Raw genomic sequence first — 26,226 nt, 5'->3', positions numbered from 1 at the left:
CAGGGATAAATTCTAGAGGTGAGGTGAGAGTGACTGCCTTTGCAATCAAGGGAACATTTGATCAAGTAAGGCATCAAAGTGTCCCAGTAAACAGCAGTCAATGGGGTGGGGGGCGGGGGGTTAAGGGGATAACGCTCCAATTGCTGGAGCCAGATCTTTATTAGAGGAAGATGGTTGTGGATGGTGGATGTTGATCATCCCAGTCTTCAGGACATCACTACAGATGTTTCCAGGATGATTTCCTAGACGCACCATCAACTACTTAAGCGAGATCTTCCTTCTCTTTAAAAAGTAGAAGTGAACTTGCTGATGGTTGTACGATATTCACTTCCTGTTGCAACTTCTCAGCAAATCAAGTAGCCTACTGTTTGCCTGCTGACTGCAAAACATGGACAAGTTTCATGTATGGGCTGAAAAGTGGCAGGTAATGTTCTCAGCACACAAGTGGCAGGAATTGGCCGTCTCCAATAGGAAAGAGTCTAACCACCTACTTCAGTGATATTTTCACAAATGTGATAATATTAGCATACCCATTGTATATACAGTGCATCTATGATTTAATGTGTTGTTGTTTAATAATTCAGCTGGCCTGTGGTGTAGTGGTATCCGCACCGGACTTTGAGGCGAGTGGTCCTGGGTTCGAATCCGGCCGGTTCCTTGCACACTTTCCATCCTTGCTGGATTAAGCATTCAGCTAGCAACTCGAGCTCGTAAAAAAAAACACAAACATGCTAAAGAAAAGGCAAGGTTGCCACCTGATGCGCCACAAGGCGTGGAAAGGACCAACAATTGTTAAAAATGATATTCACACTGATTGTTAAAGCCCTGATCACAAGAAAGTGCAGGGTATTGTCTAATCACTGTAATGACCATGAGAGAAACAAACAATGGATCAGTGGACCTGAGATGAAGAAGAGTACTAAGAGAAGATAAGGATGACATGTTCATTGACCATATGTTTGGCATGATTGATTTGGTCATGTGTAGAAAGACAGACTATGAAATTGATTAATATGAAGGTGTGTGTGTGTGTGTGTGTGTGTGTGTGTGTGTGTGTGTGTGTGTGTGTGTGTGTGTGTGTGTGTGTGTGTGTGTGTGTGTGTGTGTGTGTGTGTGTGTGTGTGTGTGTGAGAGAGAGAGAGAGAGCTATCTATCTTGGGCCTCCTTGCGTGTTCACACAAGCCTGTGGTTTATTGTACAAGAAAGGGCCAAAATCTCTTGAAGTTAGAGGACGGGAGCCTCAATCAACATCAATATGTGCACTCACTAGAAAACCTCTGTGGACTTGCCACCGATCTGAGGTCAGGTGATATCTGTAGCCTCAAGTAACTGGTGGGTGGTAACAATAAAGTAAATTAGTTTGGTATGACATTGAACTGCTGATCATTTTAAAGCAACATTCTTGTGAGTTTTGTAACACTGAATTCCCATCAAGGTCATGAAGGTCACACTGACCAGAAAGTCAACAGCACGAGCCACATAAAAATTGGATCAGAGACTGGGCATCCTTCAGTAAATGACTTAACTCCTCACATTCCAAGATCTTTCTACACATTCAGGACAGAAGTCAAGAGAATGATTCTCTAGTTGCCCAAATAAGTGCGTTGTCGACAATATCTGTAAAGCTCAGCCCCAGAAAGAAGAAAGTATCCCATCTACTTGGCAGCTCATCATCCACCCTAAGCATTCACCCCTTCCATCCATGAAGTATAATGGCTGCAATGTGTGACATCTACAATAGGTTCTGCATGTACTTGCCCAGGCTAGTCCATAACTCACAGCCTCTACCAAGAACAAGGACAATAGGCTTATGGAACTTCACCACAAGCTGATTCCCTTCCAAGCCTAACCTGAAAATAGAATTACTAGTCCTTCATTGTTTTTGAATTCAAACTCCAAAGATCTCTGCTCAACAGCACTGGAAATACCATGACAGATTTTCAAGAAAGTGCCTCGCCCACACCTTCTGAAGAATAATTGGAGAAATATATTAATTCCGTCCTTTACAGTGACTTTCAGACTCAATAAAATGAAATAAGTAGTTATTTGCATTCTTTCTGTCTTTAATAGAATTAATTATGTTTTCTTACCATCAACCTGCAAAAAAAGATCGATGTTGATTTGTGATGATAAAACTCTATGCTTATGTCCTATGTCTGCATCTAGTCTGTGGCAGAACTAGAAATACCATAATGGACAAACAGTAGTAGCCAAATAATCAGTCCAATACAAGATATGTGCGAAGATAGCACTACCAACGATGTTGAAAACATTCTCTATTATTGGCAATCTTTCCTTATGACGTCTGTCATCTGTGTTTACTTTTATTGTCTGCACATGATTGACTACAAAGGGCGAAAAAATATCCTGACTCAAAACCTGCGGAACCTTTCATCATGTCTACTTTTGTCAGACAGGATCACACCAGAACCAAAGCTCAGGCTTGTTTTGTGCCATCAGATGCTGCTTTTTGCTCTACACTTTGAATTGATTTGGAGACCAGTTATGTACTTTGCCTTTCACGGTGTCATTGACTGGAGTAGAGATAATACAAACACGGGTTTTATAACATCAATATAGACCAGCTTCAGAAGGATTTTCAAATAAAAAAATACCGTAGATTCCGGACTACAGAGCGCACCTGATTTTTAGCCGCTGGCACTAATTTTAGAAATAAAATCATTTTTTTAAATGTAAAGGCCGCACCGGATTTTAGGCCGCACCGGATTTTCGGCCGCAGGTGTCCCACGTTGTAATATGAGATATTTACACAGAAAGATATTACACGTGAGGATTTTTTTAACTTTTAATTAAATCCATATGGTAACAAAAACAAATACATATTGCAAATGCTTTTTTTCGAACCGTGCCCGTACGCGGCTACTTTTAAATATACGTTGCGTATACTTCTTTACTGAACAACATTCCAATATCTCCTAACGACTGGTAAAAAATATATATACTGCAGCCTACCAGGAAAAGTTATTGATACCTTTAACTTAAAAGCAGAGTTCGCTCGGATCCAAAGCCGCTCGCGGAATCCGCTCCCCCCCTCCTTTCCGTTTCATCGCAAACGGCATTTAAAAGCAGATTTCGCTCAGATCCAAAGCCGCTCGCGGAATCCGCTCCCCCCCTCCTTTCCGTTTCATCGCAAACGGCATTTAAAAGCAGATTTCGCTCAGATCCAAAGCCGCTCCGCCGCTCGACCCCCTCCTTTCCGTTTCATCGCAAACGGCATTTTCCCACAAGACGCCGCGAAACCGGGTGTGTCGTCATAGCATCCCGCGATGTAGTACAGAAAACAAATATAGTTTAAACTAAGAGGGTAGGTAGCACAATGCTTCGAGTGTTTTCCATGTTGATGAGGGTGAGTACAAATGACAGATTTACAATAATTTAATTGTGAAAGTGCGCTTGATTTATCGTACAATTTCATTGGACCTCTGTGAACTACTCATCAATTTTATTGGTCTACTGTTACGAGGCAAAATGTTTACGAGGCGGCATGAAAAAAAATCATGCATTAGCCGCATCGGATTATTGGCCGCAAAGTTCAAAGCTGTTCAAAATGTGGGAAAAAAGTAGCGGCTTAAAATCCGGAATCTACGGTAGTTCTTTCAGTTGGATTTAGAAATTAGTGTGTGCTATATTTATCTGCACTGCACCAGGGCACCTTTTGAGACTAAGTAAGAACAATGTATTTTACTTTACTACTAAGTTAAATTTTGTCTGGGATTAAACATTTAGTTTTATCATTATTTCTAATGTTAAAAGCCAAAAAACATTAGATGAGTTTTAGATGTTTCAGAAAGGACAGGGAGGGAGGCATAAGAGGTGGGGGTCTGGCACTGTTGATCAGAGATAGTGTCACGGCTGCCAAAAAGGTGGACATCACGGAGGGATTGTCTACGGAGCCTCTGTGGGTGGAGGTTAGGAACAGGAAGGGGTCAATAACTTTACTGGGTGTTTTTTTATAGGCTGCCCAGAAGTAACAGGGATATTGAGGAGCAGATAAGGAAACAGATCCTGGAAAGGTGTAATAATAATAGAGATGTCATGATGGGAGATTTTAGTTTTCCAAATATTGATTGGCATCTCCCTAGAGCAAGAGGTTTAGATGGGGTGGAGTTTGTTAGGTGTGTTCAGGAAGGTTTCTTGACACAGTATGTAGATAAGCCTGCAAGAGGAGAGGCTGTATTGATTTGGTATTGGGAAATGAACCTGGTCAGATGTCAGATCTCTCAGTGGGAGAGTATTTTGGAGATAGTGATCATAATTCTATCTCCTTTACAATAGCATTGGAGAGAGATAGGTACAGACAAGTTAGAAAAACGTTTAATTGGAGTAAGGGGAATTATGAAGCAATCAGGCAGGAAATTAGAGGCTGAAATTGGAAAAGTACGGAAGAAATGTGGCAGATATTCAGGGGATATTTGTGTAGAGTTCTGTACAGGTACGTTCTAATGAGACAGGGAAGTTATGGTAGGGTACAGGAACGGTGGTGTACAAAGGCTGTAATAAATCTAGTCAAGAAGAAAAGCTTACAAAAGGTTCAGAGAGCTAGGTAATGTTAGAGATCTAGAAGATTATAAGGCTACTAGGAAGGAGCTTAAGAAGAAAATCAGGAGAGTCAGAAGGGGCCATGAGAAGGCCTTGGTGGGCAGAATTAAGGAAAACCCCAAGGCATTCTACAAGAATGTGAAGAGCAAGAGGGTAAGACGTGAAAGAATAGGACCTATCAAGTGTGACAATGGAAAAGTGTGTATGGAACTGGAGGAAATAGCAGAGGTACTTAATGAATACTTTACTTCAGTATTCACTATGGAAAAGGATCTTAGTGATTGTAGTGATGACTTGCAGCAGACTGAAAAGCTTGTGCATGTAGATATTAAGAAAGAGAATGTGCTTTTGGAAAGCATCAAGTTGGATAAGTCATTGGGATCGGATGAAATGTACCCCAGGCTTCTGTGGGAGGTGAGGGAGGAGATTGCTAAGCCTCTGGCGATGATCTTTGCATCATCAATGGGGACGGGAGAGGTTCCAGAGGTTTGGAGGGTTGCGAATGTTGTTCCTTTATTCAAGAAAGGGAGTAGAGATAGCCCAGGAAATTATAGACCAGTGAGTCTTACCTCAGTGGTTGGTAAGTTGATGGAGAAGATCCTGAGAGGCAGGATTTATGAACATTTGAAGAGGTATAATATGATTAGGAATAGTCAGCATGGCTTTGTCAAGGACAGCCTGATTGAATTTATTGAGGATGTGACTAAACACATTGATGGAGGAAGAGCAGTGGATGTAGTGTATATGGATTTCAGCAAGGCATTTGATAAGGTACCCCATGCAAGGCTCATTGAGAAAGAAAAGAGGTATGGGATCCAAGGGGACATTGCTTTGTGGATCCAGAACTGGCTTGCCCACAGAAGGCAAAGAGTGGTTGTAGACAGGTCATATTCTGCATGAAGGTCGGTCATCAGTGGAGTGCCTCAGGGATCTGTTCTGGGTCCCTTACTCTTTGTGATTTTTATAAATGACCTGGATGAGGAAGTGGAGGGATGGGTTAGTAAGATTTCTGATGACACAAAGGTTGGAGGTGTTGTGGGTAGTGTGGAGGGCTGTCAGAGGTTATAGTGGGACATTGATGGGGTGCAAAATTGGGCTGAGAAGTGGCAGAAGGAGTTCAACTCAGATAAGTGTGAAGTAGTTCATTCTGGTAGGTCAAATATGATGGCAGTGTATAGTATTAATGGTAAGACTCTTGGCAGCATGGAGGATCAGAGGGATCTTGGGGTCCCAGTCCATAGGACACTCAAAGCAGCTGTGCAGGTTGACTGTGGTTAAGAAGACGTACGGTGTATTGGCTTTCATCAATCGTGGAATTGAATTTAGGAGCCGAGAGGTGATGTTGCAGCTATATAGGACCCTGATCAGACCCCACTTGGATTATTATGCTCAGTTCTGGTCACCTTACTACAGGAAGGATGTGGAAACCATAGAAAGGGTGCAGAGGAGATTTGCAAGGTTGTTGCCTGGATTGGGGAGCATGTCTTATGAGAATAGGTTTAGTGAACTCAGCCTTTTCTCCTTGGAGTGAAGGAGGATGAGAGGTGACCTGATAGAGGTGTATAAAATGATGAGAGGCATTGATCGTGTGGATCGTCAGAGGCTTTTTTCCAGGGCTGAAATAGTTGCCACAAGAGAACACAGGTTTAAGGTGCTGGGGAGTAGGTACAGAGGAGATGTCAGGGGTAAGTTTTTTACTCAGAGAGTGGTGAGTGCGTGGAATGGGCTGCCGGCAATGGTGGTAGACGCGTATATGATAGGGTCTTTTAAGAGACTTTTAGATAGGTACATGGAGCTTTGTAAAATAGAGGGCTATAGGTAAGCCTAGTAATTTCTAAGGTAGGGACATGTTCGGCACAACTATGTGGGCCTTGATTGTGCTGTAGGTTTTCTATGTTTCTAAAGTGTAATTCATATTTCATTTGATACAATGCTCTGCCACTAGAAATTTTGAAGGATTGGCTACATATTAAATGTAACCAAATATTTCAAAAGCTACAAGGGAAATTCAATTTACAATGACTTCTCTCAATTCCATGTCAGATTGTGGTGGCATTGAAACTTTTTAAAGTGCACGTACCAAAGCTTTATTCCAAAGATGTTTCAGGGTTAACAAGATGGAGAGAAGGAAGTGGTACCAAAGCATAACTCGCTTTGAGAAACTATTTTTTATATTCCTCTCCCTTTCATTTACACTTATTGTTGCTAATAATATTTATTCCAAGAAGAGAGAATATTCTTTGATTTTGAGCTCATACACATTAGATTTACATTGTAAATGTCATCCAATGTGCCAGAACCAGAATGCTGCCTAGGTTTGACAGCATGTCTTATGAAGGCAGACTGGACAAGCTCGGCCTTTCCTCTTTGGAACAAAGGAGGATGAGGAGTGACTTGATGGAGGTGCACAAGATGGTAAGAGGGATAGACAGACTGAATAGACAGAGACCTTCTTCCAGAATGGAAGTGGCTAATACTTGGAAACGGAAATGGCGGACAGGGCATAATTAGAAGGTGATGGAGGAAAGTAAGGAGGGGATATCAGAAGTAATTCTTTACACAGAGTGGAGGGTGCATGGAGTGTCCTTCCAGGGTTGGAGGTAGAAGCAGACGCATTGGGGGCATTTAAGTCTTAGATAGACACATGGATGACAGAAAAATGGAGGGCTATGTAGGAAGAAGGGTTAGATTGATGTTAGAGGTCAGCACAATATAGCGAGGCAAAGCACCTGTATTGTGCTGTACTGTTCTATGTTTGTGTTCGAACTAAATCCCAGTTTGGTTTAGCAGCTTGAGTCATAAAGGAAGTGTCTTCCCCGGGATGGATTTTATTTTGCGACAACGTTTTTCATGAAGGAAAAATTCCAGGGACCATGTGTGATGTCTCAGATTTATAAGTGCCTTTATAAAATCAGAGAATTGTGCCACAGACACCTTGCTGGCCTGTTTTACCAATACTTAACCGTTTGTTTCATCACTTTGAGATGGGGCAGTCCTTCTGGATAACACCACCTAATTTCTGAGATTGAAAAATATGACAGCTCAAGTGTACCGAGCTGCCATGGCTTGTTTACAATAACTGGTTACAGATTGCTGCAGGATTTTACAAATCTGTGCCTGCCTCCCCAGGGACTGATCTTGCTCAGTAAATCGGAGTAATAGTACAGATTTAGTTGAATGTTGTCGAGCTCATGCACAAATACACTACCAATCAGATTCAATTTGGATGATGTTGATCTAAAGTGAATATGATAGTCAATGCTCAATGGAGACTGATGGTTCCTACAGAATAAATTGAGCAATGGCAGATGACATAACGAACAAACAAAGCAGATGGACATGGCCTCCCGACATCACAAGTGGTCTATTTTACAGTACATTGATTACATAATATTTATTCCAATACGCTTGCTTTCAATGTAACTCAGTTTGGTGTACATTTCATTTTTTTTTGAAGGACTAAGTGGAATAATTCCTCTCTTTGAATGATGCTTGCTGATCGGTGTGATGCTTTCTGTGTGGCCCAGATCACAGAGGCTGCACAATAGCATAGTGGTTAGCACAGAGCTTTACCGGTGCCAGCGACCCGGGTTCAATTCCCACTGCCGTCCTGTACATGCTCCCCGTCACGGTGTGGATTTCCTCTGGGTGCCCTGGTTTCCTCCCACAGTCCAAAGACCCAAAGGTTAATCGGTCATTGTAAATTGTCCCGTAATTAGGCTAGAGTTAAATCAGGAGTGGCTGGGCGGTGGGGCTTGGAGGGCCTGAACGGCCGGTTCCACGCGGTATCTCAATAAATAAACAGATAAATTTGCAATAAAGGTCAGCACACGGCAGATCTTTCACAGAAGACCCTAATCTGTAACAAGAATCAGGAATACATATTGTAGAAATATTCCACTTGCCTTCTAAATAGCACAAGGTAAAAGATAATTAAAAAAGAAAAGCAGCAGATGGAAAGGAAAGCTAAAGGTTTAAGAACAAGTTGAGGTGGATGTCTTGCAAAATAAATACTGTTGGGCCTGGTTCTGAAATTGTGGAAGTGCTGTATGCAGTGACAGATAAAGCGTGGATGTGGCTTGACTGGTATTGTGGAGGATTGCTTTAACTTATCCTTCGGGGAGAAAGATAAAACGTCTTTCAGTGAAAGGAATCAATTTAGCATAGACTACAAGAACATGGAAAACATGTGGTACATAGAAGAAATGGCTTTGATGCGATGAGTAGACTTCTGCTTTTGTTTTTAAAGTATTGAATGATACTGAATTATTAATTTGTATATACCTGCAGTGAGAATGAAAGGTTTTCTTCTAACAAATTCCATCTAAATGGCTGTTTAAAATTTGCAATGAAGGTAAAGATTTTACTCCCCATTCTCAACTGAAGGGGCTTTGTTGCAGGCATCTTGTCTGCAAAATGGACATCACTGGCATTACTGAATCAACACTATAATTAGGATGATATTAAGTTACCACAAGATAATATTCATTTGATCCCATGATCATTAACTCTATTTGGATAGGCTGTTTCCATTTATATTCAGTCTGAACAACTAAAGGTGCATTACTACAATGCAAGAGGTGGTTAAGCAGATAGAAGGGAGATTTCTGATTTAGAACTCACATGAGCTTGGAATAGTTGTAATTCATTGCTGTGGTCTCACAAGGATGGGCGTCATGCCAGATAGCAGTTAGTGCAACACTAATACAGCTTGGAGCACCCTAGAGTTCAGAGTTCAATCCTGGCACCATCTGTAAAGGGCTTGTATGTTCTCCCTGTGTCAGCGTGGGTTACCTTTGGGTGCTCCGGTTTCCCCCCCAAAGACGTACCAGTTAGTAGGTAATAGGCATTGTAAGTTATCCAGTGATTAGGATAACTTATATAGATGGATTGCTGGAAGGCGAGGCTCATTGGGAGGACCAGTTCTATGCTGTATCTCTAAATAAAATTTTAAAATAAAGATTGCGCATTAGTGCTCCTCCTCTTAATTAGACTGACCTTTCAAGGACAGTGATTTCCCCTTCACTTTATTCAGCAGATTAAGTTTCGTTAGGGTATCTTCCTGTTGTCTGGTTTACTTTAAAGTTGAAGCAAAACCGTCTCTCTGGTGTTTCTTTAGATCTACTGTTGGAGTTACAGTAGATCATTGAATTTCCATGTGGGCATTCTGATGCCATTACATTTACATTTTAGACTACTTGTTAAAATCTTGATATGTCACTAAGTTTTGTTCTTATGCACTCGGACTTCACATATGGAACCGATTTACAATCTTACTGCATCCCATGATCAGATTATTTTGTCTAAGTTTTTTTTAAACATGAATAGAATATTCAACTTCCTGTTTTAAAAGGAACAGTTTTCCCACAATTTACATACCACTGAGCCACTTCATTATCTTCAGTCTGAAATAACTGACTTCACATTAATTGCATCAGAAGTACAATTGTTAAATAAGGAAGACTCATCTTGAGAAAAAGAAGGCTTAATTTCAATGTTTACAAATTAGCTAGCCTATCAATCCTGAACAATAAAGTGTATTCTACAGAATATCCTCATCCCTGCCTCCAAATGTTTTCTTGTTGGAGTGATCATAAAAATGGAACCAGAATTCAAACTTTTGTGTCTGCTCCATAAGACAATTAGATCATGGTTGATCTATACTTCCATATACTCAATTCTATATCCCATGATACTATCACTCAAGAAAGTTAGCCCAAATGTCGTAGTTCTTGATTTATGTCTGGATCTCTACATTTTTGATTCCTGCGACAAGATTTGTTGAATCTAACCTATTAAATTGCTTTGGTACTTTAAGCATTCAAACTCATGATTCAATCACCTTTGCTTGAAGAAGTATAAGCTATTTGAAATTGGCCCTTTCAGACTCCCTTATAATTGAGTTGTCAATGTGCTCTCCATCCAAATCCAAGTATGATATTCCAGACCTCCTTTTTTCCTTGTTCTTATGAAGGGTGTCTGGCCCGAAATGCTAACTCTGATTTTCTTACTTCAGATGCTGAATGTGTGCAGCATTCTGTCTTTATCCTGCTTGAGGTTCCGTGCAGGATTTGAGCAACTGAAGCTTTGCTTCCTCCCTTCGTAATCCAGCATCTTTGAGGTAAAGCCTGGCATTCCAGTCCCCTTCCTGATCCATTATTATATCTGCTCACTAGTTTCAAAGGATCTGTGTAACAGGGTCCCTCTGATCTCTTTAAGCACCCACTGCTCCTACTGTCACCATTTCAAAAAAATTTGATTTATCATTCCTAGGCTCTTGTAGATTTTTCCGCCCGCAATAGTTTTGGCCACTTGTTATGCTGGTGACGTTCTGTTTTCATCTGCATCCCACACTAACTCTGAAGCTTCAAGTCGTGAGGTTCTGCTTGTATTAGCGCACCTTATTCTGCTTGTTTTTAAAATCACAACGAAGCTTGCCAGAGCAGTCGTTAGAGAAGTAGTTGCTCTTGTGCACCGTAGGAAAAGTAGGCAGAATACAATTGAACCAAGGGGAGTAAAATTGCACACATGATGTATGAAAATGGAACTCAGTGAGTGGCTGAAGAAGAAATGAAAAGAATGATGCATGTACACAGGAAAGAGAATTGGAAGACATTGGAAATAGGTAATAATAAAGAGAAGTAATTTATTCAGTTTCTTTCACTGCCTCAGGTTATGTGGAAGCACCTCACTGCCACTAAAGCACTTATAAAGTATATTACAGTTATGACGAAGGAAACTTGACAGTCAATTTGCCTTCAATAAGTTCTCAGAAATAGTAATGCAGTATTGATATGGTAATTTGTTCTTCTGATGTTATTGAGTATAAAACTTTGGGCAGGATACAGAGTGGAATTTTTCTGGCTTATTTTCAAAATGGGCCACGGTATCGTTCACATGTAATTGAAAGAGCAGATGGGACCGTAATCTTGCCAGAGTAGGTGAAGCCTCTTACAGTGGGAGTACTGCTCTGAAACACAAACTTAGATTTCTGTACTTGACTCTTTAGATTGAGGCTTGAATCCACATTTTTCAGATTTAGAGACTTGAGTGGTACTAACTGAGCCATAGTTCACATTGCAATTAGAGTGAGAGTCTCCCATGAGGAGAATAAACCAGAAGATCAATAGGCTAATAAACGGTCTATGTAGGAGATGTCTGCCATCTGGTGGTAGCATATTGTAGTACAATTGTAAGTGCCCAGGATCAGAGGTTATTGACAATATGGCAGAACTACACATATATGGAGGCTGTAGGTAACTATGAAACAAATTTACAATATATCTTAGCAAGATTTCACAGACAATAACTAGGAGTACATCATTGAAATAAGAAGGGCCTTTTGATGGTATAAATAGCCTATAACCTGGTCCCAACATATTGATGCAGCTATAAAGAAGGCAAGACAGTGACTATACTTCATTAGGAGTTTGAAGAGATTAGGTATGTCAACAAAAACACTCAAAAACTTCTATACCTTGGAGAGCATTCTGACAGACTGAATCACTGTCTGGTATGGGGAGAGGGGTACTACTGCACAGAACCCAAAGAAGTTGTAGAGGATGATAAATTTAGTCAGCTCCATCTTGGGTACTAGCCTACAAAGTACCCAGGACACCCTCAAGGAGCGGTGTCTCAAAAAGGCAGCATCCATTATCAGGGACCCCCAGCATTCTGGCATTCCTTTTTCTCACTGTTACCATCAGGTAGGAGGTACAGAAGCCTGAAGGCACACACTCAGCAATTCAGGAACAGCTTCTTCCCCTCTGCCATCCGATTCCGAAATGGACATTAAACCCGTGAACACTAACTCACTTTTTAAATACATTTTATTTCTGTTTTGCATGATTTTAAATCTATTCAATATACATACACTGTATTAAGTATTGCATTGAACTGCTGCTGCTAAGTTAACAAATATCATGATGCATACCAGTGATAATAAACCTGATTCTGATTCTGTCTGTTTTATTTTGTGGTCCTCCGCATCTGAAAGCTAGCTTGCTGTCTTAAGATTCAGCATCATTTGAGGATTAGGATAGGGCCGGTTACTGCACCAAAGTGATCGAAGCTTGTAAGTTAGTGCACCAACGTAACCTGGCAGTTGGCTTTTCACAATTTGTTTGGAGTTAGCAAATCAAACCACCTTTTCAAAGTTAAAAATCAAATTCAAAATTGCTCCACTCAGACATGAATATCCAAAGCAGATAGAACTGATGAAAAGACTGGAGATTGGGTTCCACCAAGGCAGTTGGGTAATCTCAATGCAAGCATTTGAACACATTTCTCATAAAATACCTATTATCAGTAATGATGTTCTTGAAACTACACCGCTTGGTCAATGAATGTTGTTGATCAAAAGGAATTTGCTTTGTACCTAGTCTTTTCTCTCTGTAACTACAATGTGGTTGGCTTCTGATTTTCCTCTGCTTTTGTCGGGAGGGACCATAAATGCTAACCCTTCCCTGATGTTCATACTGTGAATTTATTTATGGACATATTTTGCGGAATAGGCCCTTCCGGCCTTCCTAGCCAAACCGCCCAGCAATCCTCTGATCTAATCTTAGCCTAATCACAGGACAGTTTACAACGACTAATTAACATGCCAACCAGTACCTCTTTGGACTGTGGGAGGAAACTGGAGCACCTGGAGGAAACCCACGAAATCATGGGGAGGATGTACAGACTCCTTACAGGCAGTGGAGGGAATTTAACCCAGGATGTCTGCACTGCAAAGTGCTGTGCTAACCACTAGGCTACTGCCCCGTCCTAGTCAAACTGTTATAGAATATATTTCTAACTTGCAGCATTTTAGGTCATATTTTTGTGGACTGAAACTGACAATAAGCTGTTGAGCTCATCCAAAGCGATACCATAAGTACAGTAATCATCATCAGTAAGTGGAAATAGTCATTACCCCACTTCCTGGGTAGGGAAATGAGGATTTATAATTCAGCTGCACTTCAGTGCAGGGTATTGTTCTGGCTGCAAAGAAAGCTCTTATGCAAAGGAAGATTAATGATTTTAAAGTGAAATGGTATTGAAGTCAACATGCAGTCATCTTCATTTACTTACAGAACAGCAGTTGTTTATTAAAAATGTTATATTTGTACAACAAATATTTTTTATTTACAACACCACACACTTTAGTTCAAATTTAAATTATAATTTTAACATTCTCCAGGCTGCTCATAAATATATTGTCAACTATACTGCAGGTGCTCTATACATATTTGTATGAAATTACTGAGAGCTTCTCGATCATTTTACAACAGCATGAGTTCACTCAATGTGCAGTAATTGTGTCCATTCTTTTGTTAGCTTAAGCTGCAAAAATCATTTATTATTAATTCACAAACTACTTTTTTGCTTTCAATCCATCTCTAAATTAACTTTATGTTTGCAAGATCCTTTAATATGCAGCGAGCCAGCGTATAAAATGTGTTCCAAAAAAGTCAAGGTTAAGAAAAATCCTTCCAGTCTCAGAAAGAATTTTAAAATCTCTTCTATTGACATTTTGCTACCTTTAATTAGAAATGGGCATCTTCACCCATCACAGAATTACAAACTGTCTGAAAGGATTGTAACAGTGCTCTTAACTGCAAGGTGGGGTGTTTTTATTTATCTTCAAATGTTAAGATCAATGGTAAGGGCAGCATCGATTGTCCACCTTTAGCTGCCCTGGGAAAGTGTTTGATACAAATGCATTACTTGCTAGGCCACTTCAAAGGGCAGATGTCAACAAATTTAGCATGTGACTGGAGCCAGGGAAGGCAACAGCTGAAGAGTCTGTTTCCCTAAAGAACCATTGAGTGTTCATAACAATTTGCAATCTATTTTACACTGAATTCAACGTGTCTGAATACCTTATGGATTTGAACTCATGGTATCTGTGGTACTAATCTCGGCTTCAAGATACTAGCCCAGTAATGTAGCCACTACATACCCTTACTGAGGTGAAGAAACTACGGGCTATATATAACGTATGCTGCCCGACCTGCTGAGTTCATCCAGCTTGTTTGTACGTGTTTACAGGCTGTATATGACTGAAATTGCAGCCATCTGCAGATTCCATAGTGGTGAGAGCTCAAACGTAAGTCATAATTGGAGCAGTAAGATCTCTGCATAAGAGTATAAAATGTTGAATTTAATGGAAATGTAGAACCAGCTGAGGAACTTCCAGAAACAATTAAGCAACTACACGGAAATGAACTTGAGCAGCCCGCAGAGGTTTTATCTGTTGGCTATCGAATGTCATGAAATCATTAGAAGTATAAATATATGGGCTAAAAAATTACAGTAAATCTTGCCGTCCCAGTGTTCAAACAAGACTTACTCTACTCCAATACCATTATGACTCATATCTCTGAATTATTTATTTCTACAAACAATGTTAAGTTTGCTCTTAAATTTCCAAACACATCCTCCTCCGTCATATCCCTGGGCAGTTTATATGAAGCAATTAAATTAAAGTACATATTCACCTTTCCTCATAAACCCTGGTTTTTGTTTATGGATTGTGTTACATAAAAAAAACTACAGATGGAATTGAGAATTCTACTAAAATTTATTTTGTCTTATGGAAGCAATCTTAGTCCCCCTTGTCTTCCCATGTACAATTCTGAGCAAAAACCTAGCAGACCTAGTAATTATCAGTATTCAGAATGATTTACATGTCCTTGTATACAAATTATCAGCACAAAAAGATATTGCAACAAACTTGGAAAATCAATGATAAATGATAAATTACTCTAAGGGGATTGGGGATAAAAGAGAAGAATTAGAATCATGTTTATTATCACTGACAATGTCATGTCATCATGTCAATGTCATGAAATTTGTTGTTTTGTGGCAACAATATAAGAAGTTTTGTTACAATTATGCATCTTTTTGGTGGGATTGCAAATGGAACGCTGTGTACAGTTTTGGTCTCTTTACCTAAGGAACAAGATGTGCTTGCCTTAGGTCGATTGTAATGAAGGTTTACTAGGTTACTCTGGATTTCCAGCATCAGTGGCATCTCTTGTGTTTGTGATTTACTAGGTTAATACCTGAGATGAACAGTGGAAGAAGAGATCGAGTAAAATAAGACTATGTACTCTGATGTTAAATGTCTGAGACATGATCTCATTGAAATGTATTTAATATGTTTGTCAGTCTTTGTTTATGTATAGTTTTTCATAAATTCTGTGGTATTTCTTTATTTTCCTATGAATACCTGCAAGAAAATGAATCTCAGGGTAGTATATTGCAACATATATTTACTTGGACAATAAATTTATTTTGACTTTGACTTTAAATTATTGAACAATTTGATGTAGCAATTAGCTTTTACCCCCTAAGGAAGAGTCTACAGCAAGGGATCACAGTGGCAGGATAGGAGTATTGGCCTCTTCGGACAGTGCTGAATCCCAATTGCTCTGTCCTAGAAGACTAAAGAAGAGAATATTCCACAAGGAGATTGGAAATGAAAGAAATCAAATCATATAGGGATAGGACAGCAAAATAATTATGAGGTAGATTAGTCAATATCTTCAGGAATGGTGGAGCAAACACCAGTGACAGATAGCATGTTCTATATCCAATTTTTATCTTATGTTCTTATGTAAAGTGTCCAAGCTGTCGACCAATTACAAATAGAAAGCAGTACTTCAGATCCTATTTGACAGTTCTGCATTACACATTGAAGTTGCATTTTATCCCTCCAGCTGAAGTCTAACTTGACTATATCCCTGCTGTCACAGATTCAAAGCTCTATCTGCCAGCATCCCTGATGTTATGAGTGACCTTTCAAGTGAGGATGTGTCGAACACACACTAAACCAGTGAGTGGAAGACTGAAACTGGCGGTGGATCGTCTGATGGTTTTTGTGGTGATCTGAGATAAGCAGTGGGCCTTAGGAAATTGTATAGAAACTCCACTTGCCAGGTATCAGACCCTCTGTCGCCACATGCGAGGCAGCTAAAGGATGTCCTCTTCAAAAACTGGCAATCTTCTCCTTTCATTACTTGAACAACATGATCACAGGCACCATTTTCCATTTATTTTTCACTTGTAAACTGCTCTTAACATAAACTAGTTGGCTTTGGTTGGAGCCATCATTTTAAATTATTTCCTGGAAGTGTAATTGAGGTAGCCATTATAGTGCAGGTTGCTACTAAATTCCCATTTTCAGGTTCTCTTTGAAAGCTTAGGCTTAAAGGTTTATCTGAACTAACTTTCATTGTTACACTTCAGGATTCCCATTGCTTTTGGATATTTGGGAGAAGGTAAAAGAGCAGGAAAGGAAGGAAAACAGATCAGGTCACACCAGGAGTTAGAAAAGGAAATGTTGAAATGCTCGGCCGCTGTAACAGTATTGTCGGAGAAAGAAAAAGCTGATGTTTCAGGTCAGTGCATCCCTGACATAGACTCTCTCCACCATTGCGAGCCTGAGTAGACGGGCGAAAAGAGACGATGAAGGTCATGTTTCCAGAAAGCTGCATGGCAGACTTGGTCTCATTGACAGATAGTTGAGGCGTCGCAGGTCTCTTCTTGGAAACCTCAAACGTTCTTCCAGCAGAAGCTGTCAAGGGCACCATAGCTTTATGCCTTCGTGCTTCCAACTCGTGTCACTGTGCTGCAGGGACATGAGTAACTTCAGTTCATCTGTCTTTATCGATGTTCCAAGGACCTGACAGACCAGGACAAATAAACTGCACTCTTTCCCCCTGAGCAACACGCCGCAGAACGAGAGGTTATTGCAATCCTAACCTAACCCCTTTTTAGCCACATGCAGAGTGCAATTAATTACATTTCCCAGACACCAGGCATGACTCATTTACTCCAAATGGGTCTGAGTCATAAAGAAGTACTAGAATGAAACTTGAAACGTGGCTATGACACGTCAGTCATAAACACCGGAAAGCAAACAAACACGATCCATTTAGCCTGAAAGACAGTAAATGCCTCAGATGGATGTACCGTACTTGCCGTTTAAAGCTGTCTGGTCTCTAGCATCCTTGATTTGCACTGCTGTCAAGTAAAGAGGGACAGCCAAAATACAGTGGCAGGGGAAGTCTTCTCTTACAGTGAGGAAGGGGAAGATGAGAAGCTTTTCCTGCTGAGAGCATTTTTTTTTGAATTGCTGGAACTCACAAGGGCTGGAAGCCAAACAAGTTTCCTGACATTGGCCCCTGTACAAATCAGTTCCAACAGAACACATTCATAAATAAGTCTCCTCACACCATCCCCTTAAGTATCTGTACATTTGAAAGATACTGAGTGGGTGAGAATAAATTGCAGCCAAATTTAATCTTTGTTAGTGTACCTTTACCTTGTCAGCTCTCCTTGCGACAAGCTATGATTTTCATGTTTTACAATCTAATTTATGGGTCCTTCTCGTCCTCCTACTTACTGCTATGACCCAGAGGTGACCTCTTGTAATTGCAGTGACCCTGTGACTGCTTCCTCCACATGCAGAACAGCAGGGACTGTATCTTCTGACAAACCATTCATTTTAACCGGGTGGCTGGAGGAAGTGACCCTGCCTGCTGTGGTGCCTTTTCTGCTGGGCACTTGAAACTCGTCCAGGAATCAGCGTGCAGATTGCCTCCTGAATATCAATGAAGCACACAATTCCTGCATTTTGGCTGTATCCATTTAAGCATTTTTGGAGCTCAAATTCTTGCAGACTGAATCTCAAACCATTCAAGTATTTACATAACCCTCGAGGATGCCACGTCTTGCAGAGTAGACTGGCTCAAAGAAGCGGACTAATATAGTGGATACAGCTCACGGGCCTCTAATTGAAGCCAGTCCTTGACAGATTGTGCACAGAACAACAGGAACAATTGTAGAGAATATCAGTGATTAGGGAGCTTCCTGTTTCAGGGTTATTTGACTTTGGGATCACAGAGCTTTGTAACTAAATCTGGACACAGTTTCCTATTCCAGCTCACCCATGTGTGCTCCGCCTAATGATATGAGTTCATGCCAGTTTATTGTGGAAGTTTTCCTGTTTCCTGAAGCTGAGGTGGTGCGGGGTAAGTAGAAAAGCCTTGCTGGGGAGAGGTGGAAGAGAGTAAGCAGGACTCCATCTGCAAAGCAATAAATAAAGGACACAATAAACTGCATCACCAAACCAGCCTAAACTTCCCTAGGTACTCTCGGAGTCCCTCACTCTCTACGGCTTTTCTCTGTTCCTTTACTGAGACAGAACTAAATGGCTGCGTCACCGCCTGGTGTGGAGGCTCCAATGTGCAGGATCAAGAGAGACTGCAGAGGGCTGTAGACTCAGTCATCTCCATCACGGTGACCACCCTCCCTGCCACTGAGGACGTCTTCAAAGGCCAGTGCCTCAAGAAATGGCATCGATCTTTAAGGACCTTCAGTGTTTGGGAACAGCTTCTTCCTCACTACCATGAAGTCATTCCTTGCTATTCCTCTTCTGCTCTATCTATCTATCTGACTGTCTACCTCTCTATCTATCTTTCTAATTTATCTATCTATCTTTTTAATCGATCCATCTAATTTATCTATCTATCTGTCTATCTATCTATCTATCCATCTAACTATTAATTTATTGAAACTAATAATTTTTATGTCTCACACTGGTTCTAATGACACAAACAGCAAATTTCATGATATATATCAGTGATAATGAACCTTATTCTGATTCTGATTCCTTCTGCAATACTCAGACCCCAATACTTATGTAGTCAAGTCAGACTTGCTTAGCGAAATATCACCAAAAGGTGCCAGCTGGTGTCTTATCTATTGTAATGTTCTAACCAGGTCTGGGAAGCCCAGTCTCAGAGCATCCACCAGTCAGTTCCAATTCACTGATGTTCATACTGTGTGACAGCTCTCTGGTAGTTAAAAACATAAGAAATCTAACTAAAAACATTACTAAAAATACCTTTTCTGAGGTAATTTGTGTTAGATTTTTGCCGCTAACAGTGAAGGGGCAAACGATGGTGCGGTGAGTTCAGGGGTTGAGCCAAGATGGTACGTTGCAGGATTTTTACAGGTGGAGTTCCGATGCCCATACAAATGGCCAGAGTGTTAGGCTGGATGACTCTGGGCATCAAAAAGAGAAGTTAGGGACTGTGCAGAGGAGATTTGAGTTTGATGCCTGTACAACTGGCCCAGCATATGAGGTTGGATTGCTCTGGGTTCTGTGTTGATTTGAAGAACTTGAGAGTGGTTTCAGGCTGGGTGGCGAAACCTAGGCCCAGAGTGAGTCACTGGGTGGTGTGGCCTAGGCCCGGAGCCTTTCGCTGCAGCAGTGCCCGTGTCCTTACGTGAGGTACGATTCGCTATTTAGAAAATTTAAACGGCAGCCCAGACTAGAGGGAAGAGACAATTTTGCTCCTCTCTCCACGACGTTTACTCCTCTCTCCAGGGTGCCGTAACTTTTCACTGTCTGTTGTTTGGTCAATTTAAACCCCAGTCCAGATAGACTGAAAAGACAGGGTGTTGGGATCCAGGATAACAGCTGATTTTGCTAGTTCTCTGCGATGGTCACGGCTCTCTCCATGGCACTGAGGCTATGAAGACTGCTGTGCTCCCTGCCCGCTAACATGACGAACTGATAAGTCAAGCTTTCGGCCTATTCCAGGCTGCTTCGGGGTTTAGATCTGGGGACTCAATTTTGGTTCAGAATATTGTTGTTCGCTTCAATTGTTTGCGTGATCTGTATTTTTTTTTCCTTTCTCTTGTGCATCGAGTGTTGGTCTTTTATTTTTATTTTATTCTTTTTTTTTCTTGACTGGGGTCTTTTGGGTTTCTTGGCTACCTGTGAGTAAGCAAATCTCAAGATTGTATAATTTATACATTCTTTGATAATAAATCTGCTTGAATCTTGAATTTTGAACCTTTCAAGAGGAGGTAAGGTTCAGAGGATGTATGTGCGTGTCTACGGACTAGGTTCCCCCACCCCTCCCCGGTGATACTTGCTTCTCTTGATTTCCAAAGTCTAAGCATGCTGTTCTAACTACAGATTTTCTCAGCACTTTTAACAAAACCCCTTGTGGCAAGCTGTTTGAGCTAACAGTGCTTTTGTGAGCCCCAGAGGATGTTAGTGGGAAGTACATACTTGAATTTCACTGACTCCTAGATGGTGACAAAGAAAGATCAAGAGATTAAACAATCCTTTTAGAAGAAGTCACCGTGAGCTGTTGTTGTGCCTAATGTCTTAATGCAGATGGGAATTGATTTGAGAAAGACTAAGTAAGAGTAAAGGGGAGAAGTAATAGGGAGCTTTACTTATGGCAGTGAATGCAAGTATCCCACCAATCATTTTCTATAAATTTTAAATCTAATGTAAATTACTCACACTCTCACACAGCCTCTAGCACCAAGCCTAATCTAATTGACTCTAATCAAATGTAATAACTCCAAACACTACTAGCTCGAGAGTACACTATGCTTGCCTGGAATGGACATGTGCAAAACAAAGAACAAAAAAAATTGTACGGGTAATGTCTTTCCAAAAAAATCCTTTCATTTTTACACATTCAATTAATTGAATTTACAAAGCATAATCAGAGTTTCAGGTACTTAAGTTCCTATATTGCATGCTGAATGACAGGATGCAAGACTTTGTGTGAAAGGTTATGCCCTAGATTTATAGTATTAATAATGGCTTCTATTATACTGATACCCACAGCACCATGCTTTGGAAAAGAGACAGTTCTCCAACAAAGATCAAACAATACTCAGAGGGACTTTTCTCCAACTATCAAAATAGGTTTTAATACATCTATTCAGTGTTTGAGAGTATGTTCATTTTTAACTTCAATTCAAAACTGACTTGTAAACTGCAGTGTTTACTCAAAGACATTATCAGGCAGTGCAAACCATTCCATTTTGGCTTCAGTTTGACTGGTGAGTTGCAGACTTCGGTACGCAGTACCTACTTGGTCAGAAAAATAACAACTGGGGTCCTACATCGGTATCCACACACAAACCTGCACATTTGTATGGAGTCCTCATTTAAAGGGTGATCTGAATATTTAAGCTGATGAGGGTTAAAAGTCAAAATCAGAGCAAAGATGCACATATTACAGCTGTTATGTTTCAGGCAAGGGACAGTTGATGAATGCCCTGGCCATCGTCACACGTTTACATTTATAAAGGCTATCGTATCAAGGGTTGGGAATGGGGCGAGCAACATAATTTCAAGGTAAAACGCCAATCACTTCTGATCGAGATTAGGAGAAATATTTTACGCCAGGGGACCATAGATGTTCGGTCATTGAACATGGTCAAAGTGGAGATATAGCTTTCGGGAAAGTGAGGAAATTGAGGTATTTGGGAATTGGTCAGGAAAGGGGTCTAGAGATAGGGAATCATAAACTGTGATCATCCAGGATGGGGTAGAACAAAAATACATAAAGAATAGAAGCAGGACTGAACCATTTATCTCCCTCACACAATTTTTGTAGGCAGTAAGAAGATGGCTGTCTTTTTACCTTAAGGTCAATTAGTAAAATAAACCATATCCTTTGATAGTTTATTGATCCCTCAATACTTATGACTGTAAACCTTAGGAGAAGAGTTAAGCCATTTAGCCAGAGTCTACTCTGCCATTTGATCAGGGCTTTTTTATTATTCCTCTCAATTTCAAAGAGGGACAGGAAATCTTCTTGGTGAACTAATTTCTTTCCATCTCTGTTCTGAACGACCAGCTTCTTGGCTTGATCTTATGATCCCTGTTACAGTGGAGACATCATTTCTACATCCGCCTTCTGTGGGAGTTCAGTCACCCTGTAGACTCTGGAATAATAGGTTCCTTTATCACAGTTTTGTTCAAGCATATGCAAGGAAGTCAGCCAGCTACTGAGCTCTGGGATAGCTTAATATCTCGACTCGTACAGTTGGTTTCACGACCTGAACTTAATTATATGTGAATTGTATTGTCAGTTTCAAAGGTTTCACATCCTCAATGAGCATTTTTTTTAACCAAGCCTAATGAATCTGGTCAGAATCTAAAAAACAACAAAGCTTTCAATGCATGCCCTCTGGTATTAGGCATTTTAGCAGGTTCCGCACAACATTGAAGGCCAAAAGCCCTGTTCCTATGCTGTACTGTTCTTTATGTTCTACCCCATTGATTCAATCACTCAATCAATGCCACACATCTCCAATGGTCACGTGCACCCAACAAACCTGTTATTATTAGTCAACTGACCACTTGTGTTTATGGATCTATCACAGCTCCCTGCATTCTTAGAGAGGCTAATTTTCTAAGGGGCTTCTTTTATCTTTGGGAACATTCCAGTGTTATTAGTATGTTATTGCTTATATTTCGGACCCTGCCAGTCCAATTAGGGAAACTAAGTCTGACTTGTGTAGTAGAACAAGGACATGGTCATCTTGGTTGTGCGGGACAAGTTGGGTAGAAGCGTTCGAGTGACTTTTGGGTTTAGGTCATTTACGTTTAGCAAATGGCTTTGGCTACCAGTCTTCTGTTGCTTGATAATGTATTGTGGATTCATTTTGGGACAATGCATTCCTAAAAGCTGTGAATCCCAGTCCAGACGCTGCTGCCGTTTGTGGGATGGATGCGAATCAGAAGGTGTGAAGTTTGTATGTGGCTTCAAAAGGAAGCATTATCTATACTTTGTAAATATGGAATTGTCCTTTGTGCTTAGCACGTAAATATCGAGCACCACGATGGGCCAGCAGGTCTTTCCACCGAAAGCATCTCCATATGATGCCTGCTGTACCTTGTTTTGTCAAATAAAGAAGCTGCTTTGTATCTACCAGTAATTCTCTCTGGTGGTTTCATTCGCACAACAACAGAAGGGCCCTTTTCCATGCTGTATGACTCTATAACATGCTCAGACCTTTTATACAATCTGCTTCAACTTCCTGAAAATATAAAGTCTAGCCTTGCACAGTTCTTTAAGAGTTCAGGATGTTTCACTGAGATCACCTCTCACTCTTCTAAACTCCAGACAGTATAGGTCATGTCTGCTTGATCTCTCTTCACAGGAAAATCCCACCCAACCCCTCCCCCAACAAATAAATCAAGTGAACTGCTTTGCACTATTTCTATCATCAGATTATCCTTCACAAGGCAGGGAGATCAGTTTTATACAATATCCCAGCTGCACTTCTCATTAGGTTCCTATGTAATGAGTAAGATGTGTTTTCTTGTGCATTCAAATACACTGTTAAAAAAAGGACAATGCACTATTTGTCTTACTAACTGCTTGTTGTACCTGCGTATAAACCTTCAGAGATTCATGTACAAGCTTACTCAGTGTTTAAAAAATAATTTGCTCTCCTATTTTTCATACCAAAGTGCGTGAACTTGCATTTTTCTACATTATATTCCATCTGCAACGACCCCATTGATCCCATTTGTAAGACCTACACCTCAAGTTCATGCAAGTTTCTGCATACGAACCGAAATGCTGAAAATGGGCTTTAAATGAGCCAAGGCTGCTTGCTGATTTAATGACTTCTTACTTGGCTCCATCTTAAGACTGCTAGGGCTTATAGAGTCTCAGTTTTCTCCTCTGAAGAAAAGAAGCCTACCAGTGACAAAACATAGCTGGAGATTACTATGGATGTGAGCAGTTTGGTGTGGCACCCCGATGCTGGATGAAGTACTGGAGCATTTTAATGATCATATGTGATCTGGAAAGGCAGAAGCTAGAAAATCATGATCGCAAATATCAAGTCAGCCTCCCCCCCAGCCCCATCAATTTTCAGGACAATTATCTTCCCAACGTTTGATCTTATAGCAAAAAAGGTGTTGGATGAATTCAGGAGGTTAGGTAGAATCTGGAGAGGCAAATGAACGCTAGAAGTTTTGGGTCAAGACCGATGATCTGAGTTTCACCTTTGTCTAAGTGCAGGGCCTCCACCCAAACCGTTAGACAGCTAATCCTGCCTTCTGCAAATAATGTTTATGAAGAGCATTTGATGGCTTTGGGCTGTTACTCATCAGATTTCAGAAGAATGAGGAGTGACCTTATTTGAACCCTATTGAATGTTGAAAGGCCTTGATTGAATGAATGTGGAGAGGATGGTGGGAGAGTCTAAGACCAGTGGACACAGCCTCATAATAGAATGGCATCCTTTTGGAATAGAGATGGGGAGGAATTTGTTTAGCCAGAGAGTGGTGAATCTGTGCAATTTGTTGCCACAGGTGGCTGTGGAGGCCAAGTCTTTCCGTATGTTTAAGGCAGAGGCTACTAGACTCTTGATTGCTCAGGGCATGAAGGCATATGGGGAGAAGGCAGGGAGATCAGTAGCTTAGGAGAATGATGGTGCCTTTGCTTGCATCTTCAGAAACAACTCTGTTTCTATCTTTAATACCTCTATATTTCCCTCTCAGGGTTCTTTTGAAGACCCCGACCTGGAGTTACACGCTGACTTCGGTTCTTTGCGGGATGGGACCCCCTCTCGGGGGTCTCACGACTGGCCGCTGCTCAAAATGCCAAGGACGCGGCCTAGAAGACTAGCATGCCTTCAGAGTTCTGGGATTTCGCGGCTCTGGAGGCAGGCGGACTCGAGGTCGGTGCCGCTGCTGGAGACTGGTGTGTTGTGGGAGAAGGAAGATTGAAAGCAGCGCGCTGGCTGCGTGCCCAGAGACCCGAGTTCTTTGGGCACAGAGCTCGGAAGATGCGATGCAATAGACTTTTAACATCATAAACCAGTGAGTTGTTTTGTTATGCCTCCCCTCTTTTTCCCATATTAGGGAAAGAGAGTCAGTGGTGTGTCGAATTACCGGGTGAAAGAGTGGTCTTTAGAGTACTACAAGTCTGTGTCTTACTGATGCTTTGCTGCACGCTTGAGTGCTCGGTGGGGGGGCGCCGATGCTTTTTTTGCTGGTGGGGGGTCGTTGCTTTGCTGCTGCTTGTGAATGGGAGGGGGGAGCTGGGGGAGGGCTTTGGGGTTCTAACATTTAACTGTTATTCATTCTTTGGGACACTCTGTTTTCATAGATGTTTGCGAAGGAAAAGAATTTCAGGATGTATATTGTATACATTTCTCTGACATTAAATGTACCTTTTGAAACCTTTGGAGATTGGGGCTGAGAGGAGAAATCGATCAGCCATGATGAAATGGTGGAGCAGACTCAATGGGCCAAATGGCCTAATTCTGCTCCAATATCTTATGGTTTTATAGTCTTATATCCTTGTCTTCTGTAGCAAATATCTATTAGTCAGTTGCCTTATACATTTGCTGATAGCAAGTTGCAGAGTCCTGGAATAATCCTGAAGCAAAGCCATTGAGGTTATGGTTCAAAGTTTAAAGTAAGTTTGTATATGTTACCATATACCTTGAGATTCATTTTCTAGCAGGCATTTTGCAAGGTTAGGCCACTGACAAGGCATTGCCAACAGAACCAGCAGGCTGCCATTGACAACCCATACCTGATATGATGTTTTGAGTTTCCTGAGACTCTGGAATTTACACATGTTGAGAAAACCTATTTTTCTGTGCCCGATACTTTTTGCACCAGGTATCACTAACTGTGAACTGCGCTTTTCCTATGGAACTGCTGAAGTGAATCATGATTTCTCCTCTCAGATCCAAGACCAATGCTGCAGTAGTTCATGTGATCAATAGGGTTTGAAAACTGAGATGGACTTCGAAGTTTACAATGGCAGCTCCAATTTTCTGAACAGATGCATATCACAATTATTATGCATTTTCTGCCTC

The sequence above is a fragment of the Hemitrygon akajei genome, chromosome 19, assembly GCF_048418815.1.
Source record: "Hemitrygon akajei chromosome 19, sHemAka1.3, whole genome shotgun sequence".
NCBI lineage: Eukaryota > Metazoa > Chordata > Chondrichthyes > Myliobatiformes > Dasyatidae > Hemitrygon > Hemitrygon akajei.
This window is presented reverse-complemented; position numbering follows the sequence as displayed.